The 24,381-nt window shown below is 45.5% G+C and overlaps 1 protein-coding gene and 1 pseudogene across 1 annotated transcript in view; one reads left to right on the top strand and one right to left on the bottom strand.

Annotated features, from left to right (window-relative positions):
• LOC105521156 overlaps positions 1-24,338 on the bottom strand; it is a 44,363-nt pseudogene extending 20,025 nt beyond the window's left edge.
• The window catches only part of CTPS1 (CTP synthase 1), a 32,965-nt gene continuing 31,966 nt past the window's right edge, over positions 23,383-24,381 (top strand). Inside the window, exon 1 of the mRNA XM_011955190.1 lies at positions 23,383-23,917. The gene's annotated coding sequence lies outside the window, so the exon portion shown is untranslated. The remainder of the gene's footprint in view (positions 23,918-24,381) is intronic.

Genomic DNA, 24,381 nt, shown 5'->3' with positions numbered 1-24,381 from the left:
TAATTTAAAAGTAACTAGGCCTCCTGAATGTAAAACTATTGGAAAAAAAAAACAAAAAACAGTTTATGTGCAAGGTGTATAAGGAAAGTAAAATATACCTTTATACCTTTGGTAAAAGGATTATAAGGAGGCAAAGAATGTAAATTTTTACCTACATTGAAAGGTTAAAAAAATTTTGTTTTGAAAGTTTAAGCAAGTTTTAAAACATTAATTAAAAAAATTATGTGTGTAAACATATTAACTAAAGTTAAAGGGGTATCATCCAGTTTTTCTGTGAACTGGACATTAAAGTAAAAACACAACGAGTTTTTCTGAAAGCACTAACCTGTTCTTTAACAAAGATTATAAAAGTATAGACTCTATAAAAATCTTACCTTATGGTCTGACACTAAAAATTGAATAAATATATATACAAAGTTTTATTATGAAAGAAACCAGGCATATTCCTCAGCCCTGGGCTCAACACAAACAGGCCCAGTACAAACAGGCCCAGTACAAACAAGCCCAGTACAAACAGGCCCAGTACAAACACGGCCCAGTGCAAATACATTCCTCCATATATCTCAACTTCCTGGGCTCAACTTCCTGAGCCCAGTACAAACACATTTCTCAACTCAGAGACTACCATATATCTCAGCTTGGGAAATCCTGGGAAATCCCTGATAAGGACACCACCGTTTGTAGTTTTACTAAAAGCACGGGAACCAATAGATAACTGCTAAATGTATAAACTTAATATGTTAACCAATTGTAATGCTGTAACCTAAAGAATTCCCTTGTTCCTCTGTAATCTTACAAGTCCTGTTTACATCGGGCTATAAAAAGCGAGCGCACGCATTGTTCGGGGCCCTCTTGTATGTTGTGGAACGGAGGGACCAAGTTCGAACTTGCAGTAAAGATCCTTGCCGCTTGGCTTTGACTCTGGACTCTGGTGGTCTTCTTTGGGGAATAAGCGGTCTGGGCATAACAATTAAAACTAAGTTTAACATTAATAGCACATAAATATAAAGGTGAAATTTAGCTTATCTGGTATAAAAATCATACAAGAGTCTTTATTAAATATAAAATGGTGTTTGGCTTTATTTGGTCTAAAAACTAATAAAAATAGGTGCTAAAGGAAATTTCTCAGTAAGAAGGCACCAAAGACTATAAAGTCCACTGTTGATGTCCCCGTATTTAAAACAAAAGATCATTTCTTAGAAATTATATACTTGGTTTATCTTCCACTTTCCTTTCCCTCAAAACTAGAAGTCTTTTAGCACAGGAACCACCCCTCGAATTTCCAGTAAACCAGCACCAACCTGAAGATCACCTTCTTATCAAAGGGTGGAAAGAAAAAAAACTCGAGCCAGCCTAGGAAGGACTCTACCTTATGCTGCTAATCACTGAGGCTGCTGTTGGTACAGTGGAAAAGGGATGGACTCATCACACCCAAGTCAAAGAGCCACCCCCTCCAGAGTCGTGGGCCACAGTCCCAGGGGAAAACCCTACCAAACTAAAGCTAAGAAATATTTAACTCTTTCACCTATTCTATTACTCTTTCTTCTTTCCTCACTCTATTGCTGACCATCTGGTTATTAACATAACCAAGTCGATTTCACCTCAAACTATTGCATTTAATGCTTGCCTTATTATACCCTATGGGGACTTGCCAAGTCAAAGACAACTCTCTACTTCAGAAAAGTACTTCTGTCCCTCCTGACTCTCCTCAGACAGGGCGTTAGTAAATTAGGAGCATTTAATCCGGGGAAATTTCGATAAAGACTCCAGTGTCAACCAGGAGTCTTGCTCCCCAATGTAGATCTTTTATGCCGTAGTTGGTCCAACATTCCGTAGACCACTAACGAGCAAGGATGGACTGCCCCAACTGGTTTTCGTAATTTCCCAAAATCATACATTCGTTTTACTAGAGGATCATAGAAGTTAAAGACTTAAAACAAACTTTGGCAATTAAGACAGCATACCAAGATGCAAATGCCTGGTTGGAATAGATCAAATATTCCATTCACACATTAAACAAAAACAGTTATTATGCTTGTGCACATGGCAGGCCAGATGCCCAGATTGTCCCCTTTCCACTAAGGCGGTCCTCCAGTCGACCAGGCGTGGGGGGCATGGTAGCTCTTTTCCAGGATTCTACAGCCTGGAGTAATAAGTCTTGCCAAGCTCTCTCTGCTATATCCCAAAGTCCGGCACCCTGCGGGTCAGCCCCTGAGGGCCATGCAGCCTCCGTCTCCCAACACTAAGTTCACTTCATGTCTCTCACAACAGGAAGGAAACTTAACATTCCTTGGAGACCTGAAAGGATGCAGTGAGCTTAAAAATTTTCAAGAGCTTATCAATCAGCTAGCCCTTGTTCATCCCCAAGCAGATGTGTAGTGGTACTGCGATGGACATTTATTGAGCACTCTGCCGAATAACTGGAGTGGCACTTGTACTTTAGTCCAGTTGGCTATCCCTTTCACCCTGGCATTTCATCAGCCAGAGGGAGAAAAAAATAACACATTGTAAAGAGAGAAAAGTCCCTTGTGGGTCTTTCGACTCTCATGTCCATTTAGACACAATTGAAGTCCCATGGGGAATACCAGATCAATTTAAAACTTGAAATCAAATGGCTGCAGGATTTAAGTCAATATTTTGGTGGATGACAGTTAATAAAAATGTAAATTGGATAAACTACATCTATTACAACTAACAGCAATGAGCTTTCCATGACTTAAAAGAAAAACTCATGTCGGCCCCAGCCCTGGGGCTACCTGACCTGACAAAACCATATGTGTCAGAAAGAGAAAAAATGGCAGTTGGAGTTTTAACCCAGACTGTGGGGCCCTGGCCAAGGCAGTGTCCTATCTTTCGAAACAACTACATGGGGTTTCCAAAGACTGGTCTCCATGTCTAAGGGCCCTGGCAGCAACGGCCTTGTTAGCACAAGAAGCAGATAAACTAACCCTTGGGCAAAACCTGAATATAAAGGCCCCCCATTCTGTGGTAACTTTAATGACTACCAAAGGACATCATTGGTTAACAAATACTAGATTAACCAAGTACCAAAGCTTGCTATGTGAAAATCCTCGCATAACCACTGAAGTTTGCAACACCCTAAACCCCGTCACCTTGCTCCCGGTATCAGAGAGCCCAGTCAAACATAACTGTGTAGAGGTGTTGGATTCAGTTTATTCTAGTGGGCCCAACCTCTGAGACCATCCTTGAACATCAGTAGACTGTGAGTGGTACGTGGACGGGAGCAGTTTCGCCAACCCCTGCAAAGTGACTCTGAAGAAGACGACAAGCCCTGCTCCAGTCACACCCAGAAGCTAACTGGTCCATACATGGCTGAAGCATGAGGAAACTCATTGCAGGCCTCATTTTCCTTAAAATTTGGACTTGTACAGTAAGGACTTCAACTGACCTTCCTCAGACTGAGGACTGTTCCCAGTGTATACATGAAGTCACTGAGGGAGGACAAAAGGTTGCTGCAGTCCTGTTATTTTATGGTTATTCTAAGGTACCGGCACTCTTAAAAAAAAAAAAACAAAAAACAACTTGTTTGTATAATGTTATTCTATGCAATGTATGTAGCCCAGGAAATGACCAACCTGATGTGTGTTATGACCCATCTGAGCCTCCCATGACCACAGTCTTGGAAATAAGATTAAGGACTGAGGACTGGTGGGGGCTTATAAATGATATGAGTAAAGTGTTAGCCAAAACAGAAGGAAAAGGGGTGCCCAAACAAGTTACCTTGAAGTTTGATGCCTGTGCTGTCATTAATAGTAATAAGTTAGAAATAGAAGAATGTGGTTCTTTTAATTAGGAAAGAGGCTACATGGCAGAAAACAAGTAAATTTGTCATGAATTAGAACTGTGTGGAAATGAATGTGAATACTGGTCTTGTGTCATTTAGGCTACTTAGACAAAAAATAAAAAGGATCCTGTCCACCTTCAGAAAGGGAAAAGTGGCCCTTCCTGTACCAGTGTAACCCCTTAGAACTGTAATAACCAACCCCCTCAATCCTCGCTGGAAAAAAGGGGAGCATGTAACCCTAGGAATCGATGGAACTGGACTGGATCCTTGAGTAAGTATTGTGGTTTGAGAAGTTTATAAACGCACTCCTGAGCCAGTATTTCAAACCTTCTGTGATAAACTGAATGTGCCAGTACCAGAAATTCCAAGAAAAACAAGAAATTTGTTTTTGCAATTAGCTGAGCATGTAGCCCCATCTCTCAATGTCACTTCATGTTATGTATGTAGAGAAACTGTAATGGGAGATCAATGGCCATGGGAGGCCCGAGAATTAGTACTTACAGACCCAGTTCCTGATGAATTCCCAGCTCAAAAGAATCACCCTGATAACTTCTGGGTCCTAAAAGCCTCAATCATTAGACAATACTGTATAGCAAGAGTAGGGAAGGTCTTCACCCTTCCAGTGGGAAGACTCAGCTGCCTTGAGCAAAAACTGTATAATAATACTACAAAAACAGCCACCTAGTTGAGTTCAAACCACACTAACAAAAATCCATTTAGTAAATTCCCAAAGTTGCAAACTGTGTGAACCCACCCAGAGTCCCACCAGGACAGGACAACCTCCACCGGATTATACTGGATATGTGGACACAGAGCTTACACCAAATTACCTGACCAGTGGGCAGGGAATTGTGTTGTTGGCACTATTAAACCATCTTTTTTCCTACTGTCCATAAAGACAGGTGAATTCCTGGGCTTCCCTGTCCGTGCTTCCTGCAAAAAGAGAAGCATAGCTATAAAAAATTAAAAAGATGATAAATGGCCCCTGAGAGAATCATACAATATTATGGGTCTGGTACTTGGGCACAATATGGCTCGTGGAGATACCGGACCCCCATTTACATGCTCAACCGAATCATACGGTTACAAGCTGTCTTAGAAACAATCACTAATAAGACTAGCAGAGCCTTGACTATTCTGGCCTGGCAAGAAACTCAGAAGAGAAATGCTATCTATCAAAAGAGATTGGCTCTTGACTACTTGCTAGCAGCCAAAGGAAGGGTCTGTAAAAAATTTAACCTTACTAATTGCTGTCTACACATAGATGATCAAGGGCAAGTAGTTGAAGACATGGAGATATGACAAAACTGGCATATGTGCCTGTGCAAGTGTGGCATGGATTTGATACTGGGGCTATGTTTGGAAAATGGTTCCCAGCACTAAAAAGATTTTAAACACTTATAAGAGGAATTATAATAGTAATAGAAACCTGCTTACTGCTCCCTTGTTTGCTACCTGTACTTCTTCAAATGATAAAAAGCTTCATTGCTACCTTAGTTCACCAAAATGCTTCAGCTCAGGGGTACTACATGAATCACTATCGATCTGTCTGGCAAGAAGACATGGGTAGTGAGAATGAAAGTGAGAACTCCCACTACTGAGTGAGATTCTCAAAGCGGGGGAATAAGGGAGGAGACCACCTCTCATATTGTCTTATGCCCAATTTCTGCCTCCAAGGAAAGAAGTAAAAACTAAAAGGCAGAAATGAAATCCACAAGCAGACAGCCTGGCACCACACCCTGGGCCTGGTAGTTAAAGATCGACCCCTGACCTAATCTGTTATGTTATCTATAGATTACAGACATTGTATAGAAAAGCACTGTGAAAATCCCTGTCCTGTTCTGTTAGGTTCTAATTACTGGTGTGTGCAGCCTCTAGTGATGTATCTCCTGCTTGCTCAATCAATCACGACCCTCTCACATGGACTCCCTTAGAGTTGTGAGCCCTTAAAAGGGACAGGAATTGCTCACTTGGGGAGCTCGGTTGTTGGAGATGTGAGTCTTGCTGAAGCTCCTGGCTGAATAAAGCCCTTCCTTCTTTAACTTGGTGCCTGAGGGGTTTTGTCTGTGGCTTGTCCTGCTACACCTTGACCTCCCAAAGTGCTGGGATTACAGGTGCGAGCCCATCCCCTTTATAATTTTAATCTGTATCCATCCATTGTAATAAATTGAACCCACAAGTATAACAGCTTTTCTGAGCTCCTCACACAATATTAATATGTGCCAACAGCATTTATGGATTTAAAGAAAAAAATTCACCTTTGCAAAAGTGAAATTACAAATGGCTTACCAGTGAACCAAGCTGAAGTTATTATTTGAATCCTAAATAAAAATTATTAAGGCTACTAGAGCAATATCTGCATATGGTTGAAAAAAAATCATGATTTGAAAATACTTGACATGGAAAAAATACTATTGTATTCTAAAACTCTTTATATTATTTCAAGAAACTTTGACATTACATCTTGTTGCTCTCAGCACTTTGGGAGGCCAAGGCAGATGGATAATCTAAGGTCTGGAGTTCGAGACCAGACTGGACAACATGACGAAACCCTGTCTCTACTAAAAATACAAAAATTATCTGGGCATTGTGGTGTGCGCCTGTAACCCCTGCTACTCAGGAGGCCGAGGCAGGAGAATCGCTTGAACCCAGGAGACGGAAGTTGCAGTGAGCTTAGATCACGCCACTGTACACCAGCTTGGGAGACAGGGTAAGAAACCATCTCAAAAAAAAAAAAAAAAGAAAAAGAAAAAAGAAAAAAAAAGAGAAAAGAAAAAGCAGAACTATTAGATTTAGAGAATAATTACATGGTTAAAGTACAATTCAGAGGATCCTAATTTTATTAAGGACAAGAACGGAGTTTTTTTGTTTGTCTGTTTTTTGAGACAGAGTTTCGCTCTTATTGCCCAGGCTGGAGTGCAATGGTGCCATCTAGGCTCACTGCAACCTCCACCTCCCAGGCTCAAGTGATTCTCCTGCCTCAGCCTCCCGAGTAGCTGGGATTACAGGTATATGCCACCATGCCTGGCTAATTTTGTATTTTTAGTAGAGACAGGGTTTCTCAGTTTCTCCATGTTGGTCAGGCTGATCTGGAACTTTTGACCTCAGGTAATCTGCCCCCCTCGGCCTCCCAAAGTGCTGGGATTACAGGTGTGAGTCACTGTGCCCGGCCAAGAAAGGAGTTTTTGACTGAAGAAGATGGTAGATATCACTGTCCTTTGCAGCACCTACTTCTGCAGAGTTTCTTGTTGATGGTGATAATCATGAATTTGAATAGAGCATAATTAGAAAAACAAAATCAGGAATTTTGTAGCCATTTCAAGTTAAAAAAATCTAATATAAAAAAAGCACGTTCATGGAAGAAAGCTGATTTCTCAAATAAAATTTGAAAAGATGTTATTTGGAAGTTTTATTCTAATTAAATGTTTACTCTCTTCTTAAATGCTTTATACTTTATTTCTTTTCATGGTTACATACTATGAAGAAAATGTAGGCAAGGCGCGGTGGCTCATGCCTGTAGTCCCAGCACTTTGGGAGGACAAGGTGGGAGAACTGCTCGAGGCTAGGAGTTTGAGATGAGTCTGGCCAAAATAAGGAACCCAGTCTCTTAAAAATATAAAGACAGAGGCCGGGCGCAGTGGCTCATGCCTGTAATCCCAACACTTTGGGAGGCTGAGGCAGGCAGATCATGAGGTCAAGAGATCAAGATCAGCCTGGTCAACATGGTGAAATCCCGTCTCTACTAAAAATACAAAAATTAGCTGGATGTGGTGGCGTGCACCTGTAGTCCCAGCTAGTTGGGAGGCTGAGGCAGGAGAATCGCTTGAACCTGGGAGGCAGAGGTTGCAGTGAGCTGAGATCATGCCACTGTACTCCAGCCTGGTGACAGAGCAAGACTCCGTCTCAAAAAAAAAAAAAAAAAAGACAGAAAATGTAATTAGTCTTTTTCACCAAGTCTTTTTTATTTTTATTATTTTATTTTTATTTTTTGAGACGGAGTCTCACTCTGTCTTCAGGCTGGAGAGCAGTGGCATAATCTCGGCTCACTGCAACTTCCACCTCCCGGGTTCAAGCGATTCTCCTGCCTCAGTCTCCTGAGGAGCTGGGACTACAGACGCCCACCACCACACCTGGCTAATTTTTGTATTTTGAGTAGAGACAAGGTTTCACCATATTGGCCAGGCTGGTCTCAAACTCCTGAATTTGTGGTCTGCCCGCCTCTGCCTCCCAAAGTGCTGGGATTACAAGCGTGAGCCACCATGCCCAGCATTTGCCAAATTTTTTATAGACATTCCCAAATCTTGAATTTATCCTAATGTGTTGTATAAACACTACCATTTTCTACACGTCCCATGGTGTGAAAAATGTTGAAAAGTGCTGAGTTAAAATAGTTTGATTGCTGTAAAAAGATTCAAACTAATGGTGGCTTAAAAATACAGAATTTATGTCCAGGTGCAGTGGCTCACGCCTGTAATCCCAGCACTTTCGGAGGCTGAGGTGGGTGGATCACTTGAGGTCAGGAGTTTGAGACCAACCCGACCAACGTGGTGAAACCCTGTCGTTACTTAAAATACAAAAAAAAAAAAAAAAATTTAACTGGGCAGCCAGGCGTGGTGTCTCATGCTGGAGGCTGAGGCAGGAGAATCGCTTGAACCTAGGAGGTAGAGGTTGTAGTGAGGCAAGATCATGCCACGCTTGGGTGACAGAGCGACACTCCATCTCAAAAAACAAAAAACAAAACAGAATTTTATTTCCCCTCAGGTCACAATCCAAATGTTAAGTAGTCCCAGGATGAGGGCCTGTCTCTGTAGCTCATCACTAGAATGCATCCGGCCAGCAGAAGGCAAAAGAAACCATCATCTACCTAGTTTTGAGTATTTTTGTTGTTGCATTTGGCATGTATTGTTAGTTATTTCCCAGTTCCCAGACTAGAGGCTCTAGGGGCAAGTAGCATCTGTCATTAGCTGAAAAAAGCAGCAGTTTTGGATACAGACAGATAGAGGGAGGTTCAAACCCCATCTATGCTGATTATAAGCTGGGGATTTGGGAAGGTGTTTATCCTTCCTAAGCCTCAGTTTCCTCATCCATGAAATGGAGAGGAGAGAAACAACCTTAAAGGGCTATCAAGAGACTTAAACGATGGATGTAGGTAAAGCATCCAGGACTGCATCTGGCATACGGCACGTGCTCAAGGGAGCTGAGGTTTAGTTTGTCTCCTGGGTGCCCGGCAGAGTCAGAAACAGGTGGGCCTGCATTTGGTTGGTGGAGATGAACAGAAGTGAACTGGGCTTGGGGAGGGATGTTAATTCCCTAGCTCATCAGGCCTGTCCTGTGGGAACAGCAGGCTCTGGCAGCACAGAAAGCCAGAGGTGAAGATTTCAGGAATGGACTTGGACAGGGTGATGTGCCCTGGAGGACTGAGGACACGGGCAAGGAGATGACAGCCTCTGCTACACCAGCTAATTTGACTTTTACGTTTTGGGAGAAAAATCTATGGCTAGACCCTAAATGGAATCTGGGATGGGGAGGAACTATTATCAGAAGTGGGCTGTGGCAAGCAGAAAGAGTGATTGTCCTCTAGGCCTGAGGTGGGGTCAGGCTGCTGTGGACTTCTAGCTGTGTTGGCAAATCTATTCCCCACTCCTTCCATACCGACAGACTTGACCTCGGGAGGTGATCGCCCTGCTAGGGACTACATTTCATGGCCTCCCCTGCGGCTAAGATGTGGCCCTCTGCCTAAATGTGACAGAAAGGGAGTAGAAAACTTCTCCATTACTTGCTTCAAAGGAAATTGTCCTTCCTCTGCTTCCTTTCCTCATTCCTGCGGAGATGTGAACGCAGACATGGCAGGAACCCAGCCTTGACCACGCGGATGAGGACAGCACCCTGAGGGAAGGCACAAAGGGTGGCAGTTTCTCTTCTGCCTGGAAGAAAGACCTAGGTGAGGGCTGCAGCAGCCCTTGAGAGTGAGCAGTAGCAAGGCTTGGTCTATCACTGGCTGTGGGTGTGGGACTGCCCACCAGAATGGGAAGCCCAGAAGCTGCCAGAGAATGAAAGGCAAGTAGGAGATCTACAACCTGGAGGGACTGGAAATTTAACTTGACAATTACAAGTGGAAACGTGGATGGTGTTTTAGTTGGGATATGCATTCAGCTGAAGAAACGGAGACCCAGACTTGCAGTAGCTTAAGCAAGGTAGACATTATTTCTCTCTTGCCCAAGTGTCCACGTGTGAGCAGAGTCTGGGTCTGGTATGGTTGCTCCTTGGTGGCAGGGCCTGAGCTGCTTCTGTCTTGTTGCTTGTGTTGGTCCAAGTTTTATTTTCCACTTGGTTAAGCAGGACCTGTATTTGTCAGAAGTTCCCTCCTTACGTAGTGGGATCTGGCCCATAGAGGAACTGGGATGAAAATGGGGAGGTGGAAGTGAAGGAACAGCCATTGTTCCCTGAAGGGGAAATTTGGTGACAGACAGATGCAGAGGTGCTTGGCAGGCTCCAGCTTGTCCTTGCTTTCCTCTGCCCCATGTTCAGCACCTCTTCCCCAATTCTGGGCCTGCTGACCACAATGGCCCCAGGCCCACCACCAGAGACTTGGACTTACTGAAGAGGTAGCTACACAGGGTCTACTGCTTCCCAAAGACCTCTCCACAGGCTCCCCCTTTCAGTGACTGAACGCACCTGGCTTCTTATATTTCTCAGCAAACTCCAACGTATCCACCATGGTAGTTCTTCAGGATTGTGACTCGCCCCATCTTTGATCCCCCACCTTCCCACTCCAGACCATCACCTCCTCAGGTACGCAAAGTCTAATTCCTGTTATCAATCCTTCATCCCAGCCATGTAAATCAAAGTGGTCCTCAGTTTTCTCCACTGCTGGCTGGGGTTTTGGCTATTTATTTATTTATTGTTAGAGATCTATGCTTTTAAAAAACATTGCTATAGTTTTAGTGAGGTTTCAGAGGGTAGGGAAATTCAATGTTTGTTCAGTCTACCATCTTAACCCAGAAGTCTTCTCAACACTCTGTCTTCCTTCGTATGCAATAGGCTGTTTACAGTTATTGGTTTTCTTTTAACTTTTTTTTTTTTTTTGAGACGGAGTCTCACTCTGTCGCCCAGGCTGGAGCGCAGTGGCCAGATCTCAGCTCACTGCAAGCTCCGCCTCCCGGGTTTACGCCATTCTCCTGCCTCAACCTCCCGAGTAGCTGGGACTACAGGCGCCCGCCACCTCGCCAGGCTAGTTTTTTGTATTTTTTTAGTAGAGACGGGGTTTCACCGTGTTAGCCAGGATGGTCTCGATCTCCTGACCTCGTGATCCGCCCGTCTCGGCCTCCCAAAGTGCTGGGATTACAGGCTTGAGCCACCGCGCCTGGCCTTAAGTTTTTAAATTTAAAAAAATGTAAGGCTGGGAGCAGCGGCTCACGCCGGTAATCCCAGCACTTTGGGAGGCTGAGGCAGGCAGATCTCTTGAGGTCAGGAGTTCAAGACCACCCTGACCAACAAGGAGAAACCCTGTCTCTAGTAAAAATACAAAATTAGCCGGGCATGATGGTGCATGTCTGTAATCCTAGCTACTCGGGAGGCTGGGCAGGAGAATTGCTCGAACCTGGGAGGTGAAGGTTGCAGTTAGCCGAGATCGCGGTGAGCCGAGATCGTGCCATTGCACTCTAGCCTGGGCAACAAGAGCAAGACTCTGTCTCAAAAATAGATATATATTTAAATTTCTTTAGAGAGTTGCTCTTTTTCAGAGCCTTGCTCTGTTGCCTAGCTTATAGTGCTGTGGTGTGATCATAGCTCACTATAACTACAAACTCTTGGGCTCAAGCCATCTTTCTGCATGAGCTTCCCAAGTACCTGAGACTACAGGTGTGCACCACCACGCCTGGCTAATTTTTAATGTTTTTGCAGAGACAGGGTCTTGCTATGCTGTCCAGGCTAGTCTTGAACTCTAGGCCTCAAGTGATCCTCTTACCTCAGCCTCCCAAAGTGCTTGGATTACAAGTGTGAGTCACTAGGTGCAGTCTGTTTGCAGTTTCCTAAACAGACTGAGCCTCCTGCCTCTGTGACTCAGCACATGATCACCCCTCCCTCCACTGTGCCCCTCCAAGCCCCTACCCTGCCAGCCTGGTCTCCCTTCTTCCTTATACTGATGCCTGCTGATCCTTAGAGGCAGTTCTCTGGGAAGCTTTTTCTGGTGCTGTGGCTGTGTTAGGTACCCCTCCTATGAGTCCTAAAGCACCCCATCACCTCCCCTACTACTGTACTGCTCCCTTCTCAGTACTGTAACTGTCTTTGTAACCCTGGTGTCTGCGACAATGCCTGGAATATGAGCGATGCCAATAAATGTTTGGTAAATGAATCGACAAAAAAGATACCCGTTCTGCAGACTCCTTTGCTTTGTTTGCATAATGAGAATCAGAGGAAGATAATGTTTACCTAAAAAGGAAGAGGATCTGGCATGCAGGAGGCAGAGAGGAAACATGTACAACTTAAAGGAGCCAAGTAAAATGTTGTGAATTTTACTATTCTTAAACAATGATTCTCAGCCGGGTGCAGTGACTCACAACTGTAATCCCAGCATTTTGGAAGGCAGAGGCAGGCGGATCACAAGGTCAGGAGCCTGGCCAATATAGTGAAACTCTGTCTCTACTAAAAATACAATAATGAGCTGGGCCTGGTGGTGTGCACCTGTAGTCCTGGCTACTCGGGAGCCTGAGGCAGAAGAATCACTTGAACCTGGGAGGCAGAGGTTCCAGTGAGCCAGGATCGCGCCACTGCACTCCAGCCTAGGTGACAGAGCGAGACTCCATCCCCTTTCTTCCCCCCCACCAAAAAAAAGACTCTCAGAACTTTAATAGATGACCATACTATTCTAAGTTTAGCTGTAAAAAGAGCCTTGAGAAAACTAATCTATGGTATTCAAGGTCAAGGTAGTGGTTATGCTTGGGGAAGTGGTAATTGGAAGAGGAACTAGTAGGAGCATCTGGGGTGTGGGCAATGTTCTGTTTCTTGGTCTGGGTACTGGTTACATGAGTGTGGCTAAATATATAAAAATTCATCATGTTGTACACTTATGATTTTACACTTATCGTATGTCTGTTATACTTCAAAAAAAGTGTACAAAATATAACATTATTTAAATGGCAAAACTACAACATAAATCTTTCCTAAACCTCTTTCTCTGGAACATCATCATCTCTATCACATCATGCTTGTTAGTCTTTCCAGGTCTTTAAATCTGCAAACAGATGGGTGGGTTTTTTTTTCATATCCTCTTGAGTTCAGATTAAATACATATTGAATGCAATTATTTTAAAAGGTTGGGTCATTTAAAAAACTCTGATTATGAGCCCGGCGCGGTGGCTCACCCCTGTAATCCCAGCACTTTGGGAGGCCAAGGTGGGCGGGTCACGAGGTCATAAGATCGAGACCATCCTGGCGAACACGGTGAAACCCCGTCTCTACTAAAAACACAAAAAATTAGCCAGGCGTGGTGCAGGCGCCTGTAGTCCCAGCTACTTGGGAAGCTGAGGCAGGAGAATGGCGTGAACCCGGGAGGTGGAGCTTGCAGGGAGCAGAGATGGCGCCACTGCACTCCAGCCCAGGCGACAGAGCGAGACTCCATCTCAAAAAAAAAACAAAAAACCTCTCATTATATACAACAGGAATCAAGGTGCTAATTACATAAACTTGGGGGTTGTTGGATACCCTTTGAGTCCATATTTTTCCACAGATTTAAAAGGTATTTTTCACGTGATCATCATATTCATGGCAGGGGATGAGTTGTTGCTCTTGGAGGCAGCAATGTATCTCTTAGATAGACCTTGGATACAGATGTCTGGAGACCCAGAATTTGAAATTACAACTATCAAGTTTTAAAAACATATTGTGGTTGGCCCTAGATTTTGAAATTATAACTATTGAGTTTTATGCACATATTATGGCTCCATTAAGTGCTTGCTGGATGAAAATCTTTCTGAAGATTTTCTAACCACAGTCTGGTTGGAAGTGGGTAGTTGAAGCTTGAAGCTCTGTTTGCATAATGAGTGCAGTTTTTATGTTGATTGTATGTTTGAGGTGGTTCTCCCGGGGCTTATGGAAGTTTTACGGAGGTTTTACCACCCCTTCTTGGGGCGACTGAGGCTGAAAAGGGGCAGTTCTTTCTTTTGATCTAGAAAGTGGCAAGTGCAGATCATCTCAATAGGATGTTTTAAATCTTGCGGCAAAGGAATAAAGAGACAGTTCTGGGCCGGGCGTGGTGGCTCATGCCTGTAATCCCAGCATTTTGGGAAGCCGAGGCAGGCGGATCATGAGGTCAGGAGATTGAGACTATCCTGGCCAACATAGTGAAATTCCGTGTCTACTAAAAATACAAAAAATTAGCCGGGCATGGAATCACTTGAACCCATGAGGTGAAGATTGCAGTGAGCTGAGATCGCGCCATTGCACTCCAGACTGGCTACAGAATGAGACTCCATCTCAAAAAAGAAAACAAAAGACGCGGTTCTAGAGATCAGGTGAGGGGTACCTAACTAGCCAGAGAGGCTTGGAGGGGTTCCCACAGATGGGGTTGCTGGAACAAGTCTTGTCTGCCATGTGTTTTTGAACCCCAAAGTCAGAATATACGATTTAAAAAGTATTCATTTCCTTATTCTTTCTTTTGTTTCTTTTCTTCTTTCTTTTCTCTCTCTCTCTCTCTCTCTCCTTCTTTCTTTTTTTTTGTCTTGCTCTGTCACCCAGGCCAGAGTGCAGTAGCGTGATCATGGCTCACTGCAGGGCTCAAGTGATTCCCCACCTCAGTCTCACAAGTGGCTGGGACTACAGGCACTTGCCACCAGGCCTGGCTAATCTTTTTAAAAATGTTTTTGAAGAAATGAAGTCTTACTCTGTTGTCCAGATTGGTCTCAAACTCCTGGGCTCAAGCAATCCTCCCACTTAGGTCTCTCAAAGTGCTGGGATTTCAGTCACTGTAAATGTGCCTGGTCCATTCATTTTCAGTAAGTCTCATAGGGGTACAATAACAAAATCACAGTTACATATGTACACATATTTTATTAACACTAACTACATTCCGAGAAATCAGAACTAGCTCACCAAATATGGGTTGTATGGTGATGTTAACTATGGTCTATTTTTCAACTAAGAATTCCTTCTTATGTTTGACAGCATATTTTAAAAAGTGACTTTTTCTTTCTTGTTTTTTTTTTTTTTCAGATGGAGTTTTGCTCTTGTTGCCTAGGCTGGAGTGCAATGGTACAATCTCGGCTCACGGCAACCTCTGCCTCCCAGGTTCAGGCTATTCTCCTGCCTCAGCTTCCCGAGTAGCTGGGATTACAGGCATGTGCCCTCATGCTTGGCTAATTTTGTATTTTTAGTAGAGACGGGGTTTCTCCATGTTGGTCAGGCTGGTCTCACCCGACCTCAGGTGATCTGCCCGCCTCAGTCTCCCAAAGTGTTGGGATTACAGGCGTGAGCCATTGCACCCGACCATTTCTTTCTCTTTTACTACATTTTCCCCTGAATGTGCTATTGAGGTACTCATGTATAATTATACTGTATGTTCATATATAATAGTAATATACACTATTATAGGCCCTATATGAAACAGATGTCTCTGTCAGATTATTCTGACATTGCATCATGTTCCCTATGAAGGACATCAATTAGTTCTGAGGAGAAGATGAATTTTACCCCCAAGCTCATCTGCTTGTTCACAGCCTCTGAATTTAATCTGATGTTCAGAATAGCTTCATTGCATGTATCTCTCAGAGTGTAGTATTTAATTCACTGCCCCTCAAATCTCCCCAGCACTCAGGTTGGAGAACAACAAAATCACACTTGTTTTTGTGACACTTCACCAGCCTTTATTGAAAATCATCTTAGGCTGGGCGTGGTGGCTCACGCTTGTAATCCCAGCTTTGGTAGGCCAAGATTGGTGGATCACCTGAAGTCAGGAGTTTGAGACTAGCCTGGCCAACATGGTGAAACCATGTCTCTACTAAAAATAAAAAGAAAAGTAGCTGGTCGTGGTGGTGGGTGCCTGTAATCCCAGCTACTGTGGAGGCTGAGGCAGGAGAATCGCTTGAACTCTGCCTGGGAGGTGAAGGTTACCATGAGCCGGGATCGTGCCATTGCACTCCAGCCTTGGCAACAAGAGTGAAACAACGTCTCCCCCCCCCAAAAAAAAGGAAGTCATTTTAAGGAACAGGCCTGTGACCCTTGCCTGTCTGTCCGCTGTATAAATGCTATTGAGACTTTGCATCCTTACGTTGTATATCACATATCCTCTCCATGAAGACTCACAGGAGGAATTGATTTCTGAGCTCAGTAGCAGAAATAATGGTGCTTTTAATTAATTCAATAAACATTTACTGAGCATCTACTACAAGCAGGCCATATGAGAGCTGCTGGGGATACACTCGTAAATGAAATACAGACTGGTGGGGAAGACAGGAAACAACTATCTGATTACTCCATCAATTGTTACAATCTTGATAAATGCTGCTAGGAAAATTAGTGAGGACTTGGAGTCGGGAAGGAGACCTGGGGTCAATGAAGGGTTATCTGAGGAAGTGGTATTCCTCCTGAGCAATTGTGCGGTCACATTGATCATCTTCACTTTGGCTCCTAGGACGTTAAAAGTCAAATTTGTGACTCCCCTCTAGAAAGCGTTTGTGATCTAATTGAATTTCTGGACTCATTTATGTGTGGAACAAATGACTATTGTGTGCCACAAGCAGCTAGGCACTGGACATGTCACAGAAAATCCGATAAGCAGGTCCCTGACCTCACAGAGCTTGTGGACAAGTGGGAGATTTGGGCAAGGAAGTGGATTATTAAAATAAAATTTGTTCTTTAAAAAATTTATTGTGGGTACATAGTAGGTGTATATATTTATGGGGTACATGAGACACTTTGATACAGGCATGCAATGTGTAACAGTTACATCATGGAGAATGGGGTAGCCATCCCCTTAAGGATTTATTCTTTGTGTTACAAGCAATCCAATTATACTCTGTTTTTTTTTTTTTTTGAGACAGAGTCTCGCTGTGTCGCCCAGGCTGGAGTGCAGTGGCGCGATCTCGGCTCACTGCAAGCTCCGCCTCCCAATTTGTGCATGGCCTCATACATCATAGTGTGGTTTTGATTTTATCCTGAAGGTAATGGAGTGTCATTAAGATAGAAAATTCCTATTCTTCCTTTCCTTTGCCTCATTTTCTGCTCACATTTTATAGACACACACACAAGTGACTTTAAATCCTTTCTTGAACAAAGTGGTTCATACCATTCTCCTGCCTCAGCCTCCCGAGTAGCTGGGACTACAGGCACCCGCCACCACGCCAGGCTAATTTTTTGTATTTTTAGTGGAGACAGGGTTTCACCATGTTAGCCAGGATGGTCTCGATCTCCTGACCTTGTGATCCGCCCGCCTCGGCCTCCCAAAGTGCTGGGATTATAGGTGTGAGCCACTGCGCCTGGCCCAATTATACACTTCTAGTTATTTAAAATGTATAACTAAATTATTACTGACTATAGTCACCCTGTTGTGCTATCAAATATAAAGTCTTTGTTTTTTTTTTTCTGCTTTTTTTTTTTTGAGACAGGGTCTTACTCTGTCACCCAGGCTGGAGTGCTGTGACATAATCTCAGCTCACTGCAACCTCTGCCTCTGTGGCTCAAGCAATCCTCCCACCTCAGCCTCCCCAATAGTTGGGACTACGGGCGTGCACCACAAGGCTCGGCTAATTTTTTTGTACTTTTTGTAGAGACGGGGTTTTGCCATGTTGCCTGGGCTGGTCTTGAATGCCTGGACTCCATCGATCCAACCACCTTGGCCTCCCAAAGTGCTGGGACTACAGGCACGAGCCATTGCGCCCAATCTACTAAGTCTTATTCCTTCTAACTATATATTTTTTGTACACATTAACCACCGCCTTCCCCTCCACCTCCCTTAAAATATAATTCGCTAAGTGCTATGCTCTGCGAAGTCCCAGCAGCAATAAAAGAATGGGAGAGAAGTGCTAACCCCAAATGAGGGAGAGAGGCTGCCCAAAAAAATTACTTTGGGGAAGTGAAGACCAAGTTGAGATGTGATGTGATGTTAGCAAGAAAAAGGCAGGAAGCAGGGGGATAGGTGAGAGCCAGCAGAGGTCTATGCAATGATCCATATGTGGAAAATAAAACATGGCATATTCAGAGAACTGAAAGAATCATTGTGGCTGAAGCATGGGGTGGGTGATGTGGCTAAAGAGGTAAACTGAGGCCAATTTGTGCATGGCCTCATACATCATAGTGTGGTTTTAACTTTATCTGGAAGGTAATGGAGTGTCATTTAGATAGAAAATTCTGATTCTTCCTTTCCTTTGCCTCATTTTTTGCTCACATTTTGTAGACACACACACAAGTGGCTTTAAATCCTTTCTTGAACAAAGTGAGGGCATAAACCAACAAATTCACTAAATAACATAATTACAGCCAGTTCAAGTCATGAAAATCCAACATCATACAGTTATATTAAAATAACATACAGCCAAAAAGCATATGTACACATGCAGCGTGTGCTTGAAGGATAAACCAGAAACTGGTAATAGTGATTGCTTCTGGGAGGAAACTTGGGTGGCTGGGGAACAGGTATGGAAGGAGGGCTTTTACTATGTATTCCTTTTTACCACTCGAATCTTGTGCCATTTAAATATCTATTAGAAACTAAAGAAAACATAAATAGTCCCAATCTGGGGAAAAAAAAACAACAAATCTGTCACTAGTTCACTAGCTGTAGGCTGCCTTCTGCCCCATTTCTCACCCAGATAATCCATTAGAATGCCAGACTATAGTGACAGCGTATTCATATAAAAGTAGAAAGTCACTGAAGGAAGTCCTGGAGAAGAAACAATAAACAAGACTTGATGATGGGCAGAATGAGGGGTAGAAACAGAAAGACAATCTGAAGTGAGCCTTCACGTGTGCTCTCAGGAGGGTGTTTACATGTGTTGAGTCTCGGCTCCAGCGTCTGTAATATAGTAATAATGACAGCATTTGCATTATAGGGTAGTAGTGGGAGTTATGGATGCTAGATGCTGGCTACTAAAAGGTCAGCAAGACTGTACCTGATAAGGAAAGTGACACACAGAAAGGCTAAGTAACTTCAAAGAGATTCCAATCTGGTATGGAGGAGACAGATAAGTGAACAGGCAATCTCAGCAGGCTGTGATAAATGCCTCAGAGGAAGCACTGGGTGTGCCACGGGACATGTGGGAGGCGCCCTGTCTTAGCCTGGGTTCCCTAGGAAGAAAGCCAGAGGTGGGTTCTTGAGTCAGCGAGTGACTGAGGAATACCCTCAGGTGAAGTCTGCGAGGGAGGGAGGGGAGAATGGGGTGGAGAAGAAGTGAGAAAAAGATACGTGTTTAGCTGAGGAGTTGGCACATTTTGGCCTTTAGACCCAAGCTCTATTTCTGTAAAAAACAGTATTATGGGAACACAGCTATAGTTCTATTGAAATAAGTCACATTCATTTAATCGATATATTATCTATGGCTACTTTTGCACTATGAAGGCAGAATTGAGTGACTGCAAGAGACCATATGGTCCACAAAGCCTAAAATAAAGACTGGTTCTTTTCAGGAAGTTTGCCTCAGCCTGATCCCGCCGGGAGCTCTAGAGCATCAATGGGATCACAGAGTTAGCCCACGTGTAGGCAAGGCATCTGGCCCGCCTTAGGACCTGGGTTTGGAAGAGAACTTGGGGTTCAGGACACGTCCAGCCTGGGAACATAAATTTGGGAGTAGTCAGAATAAGGATGGTTTTCTTTTTCTTTTTAGATGGAGTCTTGTTCTGTTGCCCAGGCTGGAGTGCAATGGCGTAATCTCGGCTCACTGCAACCTCCGTCTCCAGGGTTCAAGTGGTTCTCCTGCCTCAGCCTCCCGAGTAGCTGGGATTACAGACCTGCGCCACCACGCCTGGTTAATTTTTGTATTTTTAGTAGACAGGGTTTCGCCATGTTGGCCAGGCTGGTCTCGAACTCCTGATATTGTGATCCGCCTGCCTCAGCCTCCCAAAGTGCTGAGATTACAGACGTAAGCCACTGCGTCCAGGACAGATGGTTTTAATGACTAGATAATGACTGTAGAAAGGAGGGATCCGGGCCCTGTAGTCCCAGCTACTCGGGAGGCTGAGGCAGGAGAATGGCGTGAACCCAGGAGGCGGAGCTTGCAATGAGCTGAGATCCGGCCACTGCACTCCAGCCCGGGCAACAGAGTGAGACTCCGTCTCAGAAAAAAAGAAAGGAAGGATCCTAGAACTGAGACTTGGGGCAATGTTTACAGTTCAGGAAGAAGAAAAGGAAGAGGATCTAGGTAGGGAGACCTAGGAGAAACCTGTGAAATAGGAAAAAATGAACAGCAAGTGGTTTCCTAGAAGCCAAGTAAAGGACATGCGTGTTTTAAGGAGGAAATGATCAGCTGTGACAAATGCTGTTAGGGAAGTGGTCAGTTTGGGGGCAGCTCTGGGGCCGTATAGCTGCACCCAGGAGCCCACAAGGAGACTGGGCCTATGGTGGGGGAGAGGAGCAGCCCAAATATGTAAATACATACACATGTGCATGTGCGCATGCACACACACACGCATTCATGCCATGCACATACAGTCACACTGTTCTTTTTTTTTTTTTTTTTTTTGAGACAGAGTCTCCTCTAGTCGCCCAGGCTAAAGTGCAGTGGTGCGATCTTGGCTCACGGCAACCTCTGACTCCCGGGTTCAAGTGATTCTCCTGCCTCAGCCTCCTGAGTAGCTGGAACTATAGGCGCCTGCCACCATACCTAGCTAAGTTTTGTATTTTTAGTAGACGGGGTTTCACCATATTGGCGAGACTGGTCTCGAACTCCTAACCTTGTGATCTGCCCACCTTGGGCTCCCAAAGTGCTGGGATTACAGGCATGAGCCACTGTGCCCAGCCCACCGTTGTCTTTATTTGGGACCTGCAGACATTAGAGATTGGAGTCAAAGCTGATGTACAAAGAGGTTTGAGAACATGGAGGTTAATTTTTGACGAGATCAGTTTCAGTGAAATTATATGAGCAAAATATCCTGATTGGAATGAGTTCAAGAGAGGAAAGAAATTGGAGACAGCAAGTACAAACAATATTTTTTAGGAGTTGTGCTGAAAAGTGAAACAGAGAAATGGAGGGGAAGCTGGAGAATGGCACAGAGTCAGGAGAGGGGTTTTAAGATGGAACAAATTGCAGCATGTTTGCATCACACTAGTGGAAAAGTCTACTAGAGAGGGAAAGACTGATGACGCAGGAAGGGACATTCTACTAGACATTCTTGAGTTGATGAAAGGATACGGCACTTGCATACTAGACATTCTTTGAGTTGACAAATGGATATGGCACTTGGAGCAAAAGAGGAGGTTGACCTCTGGGAGTGTGGGCAGTTTATCCACAGTAACAGGAGACAATGCAGAGCTGGTGTGCACAGATGAAAGTGGTTGGTGGATATGAAAAATCTCGACGGGTTCTATTTTCCTGTGAAATGGGAAGCAAGACCACCAGCTGAGGAGAATATGGTGGGCAGGGGAGATGGAAGAGCTTTGAGGAAGAAGACAATGTCAAGTGGTCATTCAGAGGAGTGATTGGGTGAATGGCTCATTTTTCCATCTCCCATAGCATCTTTATTACCTCAGCAAGTACGTTCTCAGCATCTATTATTTTCCAGACACTTTGATGAACATTGAACGCTTCTTGAAAGAAGGTGTGACTGTAGAGTACCTTCAGACATCTCGAACTTTTTTTTTTTCTGAGATAGAGTCTCACTCTGTATAAACATCGAATGCTTCTTGAAAGAAGGTGTGACTGTAGAGTACCTTCAAAGACATCTTGAACTTTTTTTTTTTTTCTGAGATAGAGTCTCACTCTGTTGCCCTGGCTGGAGTGCAGTGGTGGGATCCTAGCTCCCTCTGGCGTTGAATTCCTGGGCTCAAGCAATCCTCCCGCCTCAGGCTCTGGAGTAGCCAGGACTACAGATGCATGCCACCATGCTCAGCTAATTTTTGTATTTTTTGTAGAGATGGGGTCTCACTATATTGCCTAGGCTGGTCTTGAATTCCTGGACTCAAGAGATCCTCCTGCACTGCCTCAGTGTCCCAAAGTGTCAGGATCACAAGTGAGAGTCACTATGCCTGGCATTCCAAACATTCTTTAGATTTGGAGCTGAATGCAGCATGGGCAGGTTGTTAGGGTTGAAGCACTGGTGATCCAGATGTGGAAGGAGCCAGAAGCCTCTAAAAGAGGCCACTACAGGAGCCTCCTGACCTGGTTTCTGGGAATCCATCTGTTTCAATGATTTTCCTGAAACACAAATCTGATCCCATCACATCTTTTTTTTTTTTTAATTCCTTCAATAAAGATAGTTAAGAACTTGTGGCAAACTGCTCCTAGGGAACAAAACAGGAACACTGGGGTACAGAAATAAGAGATTTACTTTTCATGGATACCCTTGTGTAGTGTTTGGGGAAAAATTATAACAATGTACATAAATTCACTATTCAAAGGAAGGTCAAAACCCTCTCAAAAGTTTCTATGGCTTTCCACTATCCCTAGGAGAAAGAAAAGCCTTTGCTTGGTCTATAATGCTCTTCACAGTATGGTCCTACCCAACTCTTCAACCTGATCTCATGTTAATCTCGCTTCTTTTGGCCCTTGCGGACTTGGCTAGACTGGCCTTCCAATTCGGCTGTGCCAGCCTCTTTGGTCTTGCACACAGGCTTTTCCTTCTGCCTCACTTTTTAAAAAAGTATTATTAGTTTATTTTTATTTTCATTTTTTTGAGACAGAGTCTCGCTGTGTCGCCCAAGCTGGAATGCAGTGGTGCCATCTCATCTCATTGCAACCTTCGCCTCCCAGGTTCAAGCAATTCTCCTGCCTCAGCCTCCTGAGTAGCTGGGACTACGGGTGCCCGCCATCACGCCCAGCTAATTTTTGTATTTTTAGTAGAGACAGGGTTTCACCATATTGGTGAGGCTGGTCTTGAATTCCTGACCTTGTGATCCACCCGCCTAGGCCTCCCAAAATGCTGGGATTACAGGTGGGAGCCACTGCGCCCAGCCTATAGTTTTTATACGAAACGGGGTCTCGCTATGTTACCCAAGCTGGTCTCGAACTTTTGGGCTCAAGCATGCCTCAATTTCTTATCCCCGCCTCTCCCTTTCTCATCTTTGCCAGTCTACTTAGGTCTCTGCTTCAAAGTCACTTTTTCAGGAGGGGGCTTCCCGCCTGATTTCCCAACCCCCACCGGACTTGGTCAGTGCCCAGCTCGGCACTCACTGCCCCGGCACCAGCCATCTCTGCAGCAAGCACCCATGACAACCATGAAGTGTAATGAGCTGCTCAGTGTGCCTCCCTACATCGTTAGTCCGAAGAGAGGGTCCGTCGGTGCCCGGCACAGTGCGTGGCACAGTCGGTGCTTAGGGAGCGCTAGCTAGATGAAACCGTAGTTTTCGGGATCCTAGTCCATCCAAAGCAGCCGCCTTCGGGGCAGGTGTGGGAGGAGGGAGGCCGACGAGGAGCCAGCGCCGCGCGGCCCTCCGCACTTCCGTCTTGGAGGCCAGGGGTGGCGCTGCCGCCGTCCCTCGCCCGGAGGCAGAGATGCGCTGGCGCGTCACCGCCAGGAGCCCACAGTGAAAGACCATTGGATGGAAGGCGACGCCCAGAACTCCAGGAGAACGCTGTGGGAGGACGCGAGGCCAGGCGACTAATAGGCCAGGTGTGAGTCCCCACACAGCCTCCTCCCCTTCAAGAGAGGAAGCCTCGGCCACAGGCTGGGACGGAAGCAGAGGGGCAGACACGCCGCCACCCGCCCGGCCTCGAACCGCCGGCAACTCAGTTCAGCCGAGGCGGCCAGGAGGTCCGGCGGCCCCGCGCCTGCGCACCCCGGGCCCCGCCCCGCCCCGCGCCCTCCAGGCCCGCCCCGCCCTCCACCTTCTGCGTGCGCACAGCCTATAGCCCGCCTCCGTGAAAGACTGCCGGGCGCATGCGGTCGGGGTTGTTCACTGTCTGTCCGGGGCTCCGCGCGCGTCGCCGGCCCAACTCTGTCGCTGACGGGAGGATCTGAAGCCGGCCGCAGGTAGGCTGACTCCAGGGATCCCGGGGGGAAACTGTTCTCCCGCGCAGGAGTCAGCGGCGCGAGCTGAGCCCGGCACCGAATAGCCCCGCCGCCGGGGTGACGGACGTCGCTCCTACCAATCAGGGGCGAGGTGACTCGGCGTCCTGCCCAATGGGCTGTGTGCCTAACGGGAGAGGGGCGGGCGCTCCGGCCGGCGAGCGGCTGGCTCCCGCGCGCGGGCCTCGTGGCTGGGCGGTGCTGGGTAGAGGGGCCGAGCGGGGCGCAGGGCGGCTTCAGAGGTTGTGGTGCCTGAGCCGCCGCGCTGGGCCGCGCCGAATCAGCTCTGCCGGGCTCGTCGGACGAATTAGGCCGTAGGGGCGTGGAGCGCCCCCCCCACCCGGTCCTTGCTCATCGTCTGCGAGGAAGCCCGGCAGCCGCGCATCCATTCAGGCGGTGCGGGCCTCGGGCCTCGGGCTCAGCCGCCT

The sequence above is a fragment of the Colobus angolensis genome, unplaced genomic scaffold (assembly GCF_000951035.1).
Source record: "Colobus angolensis palliatus isolate OR3802 unplaced genomic scaffold, Cang.pa_1.0 Scaffold399, whole genome shotgun sequence".
Classification (NCBI taxonomy): Eukaryota; Metazoa; Chordata; class Mammalia; order Primates; family Cercopithecidae; genus Colobus; species Colobus angolensis.
Note: the sequence above shows the minus strand (reverse complement) of the source record. Positions and strands in the feature narration are given on the sequence as shown.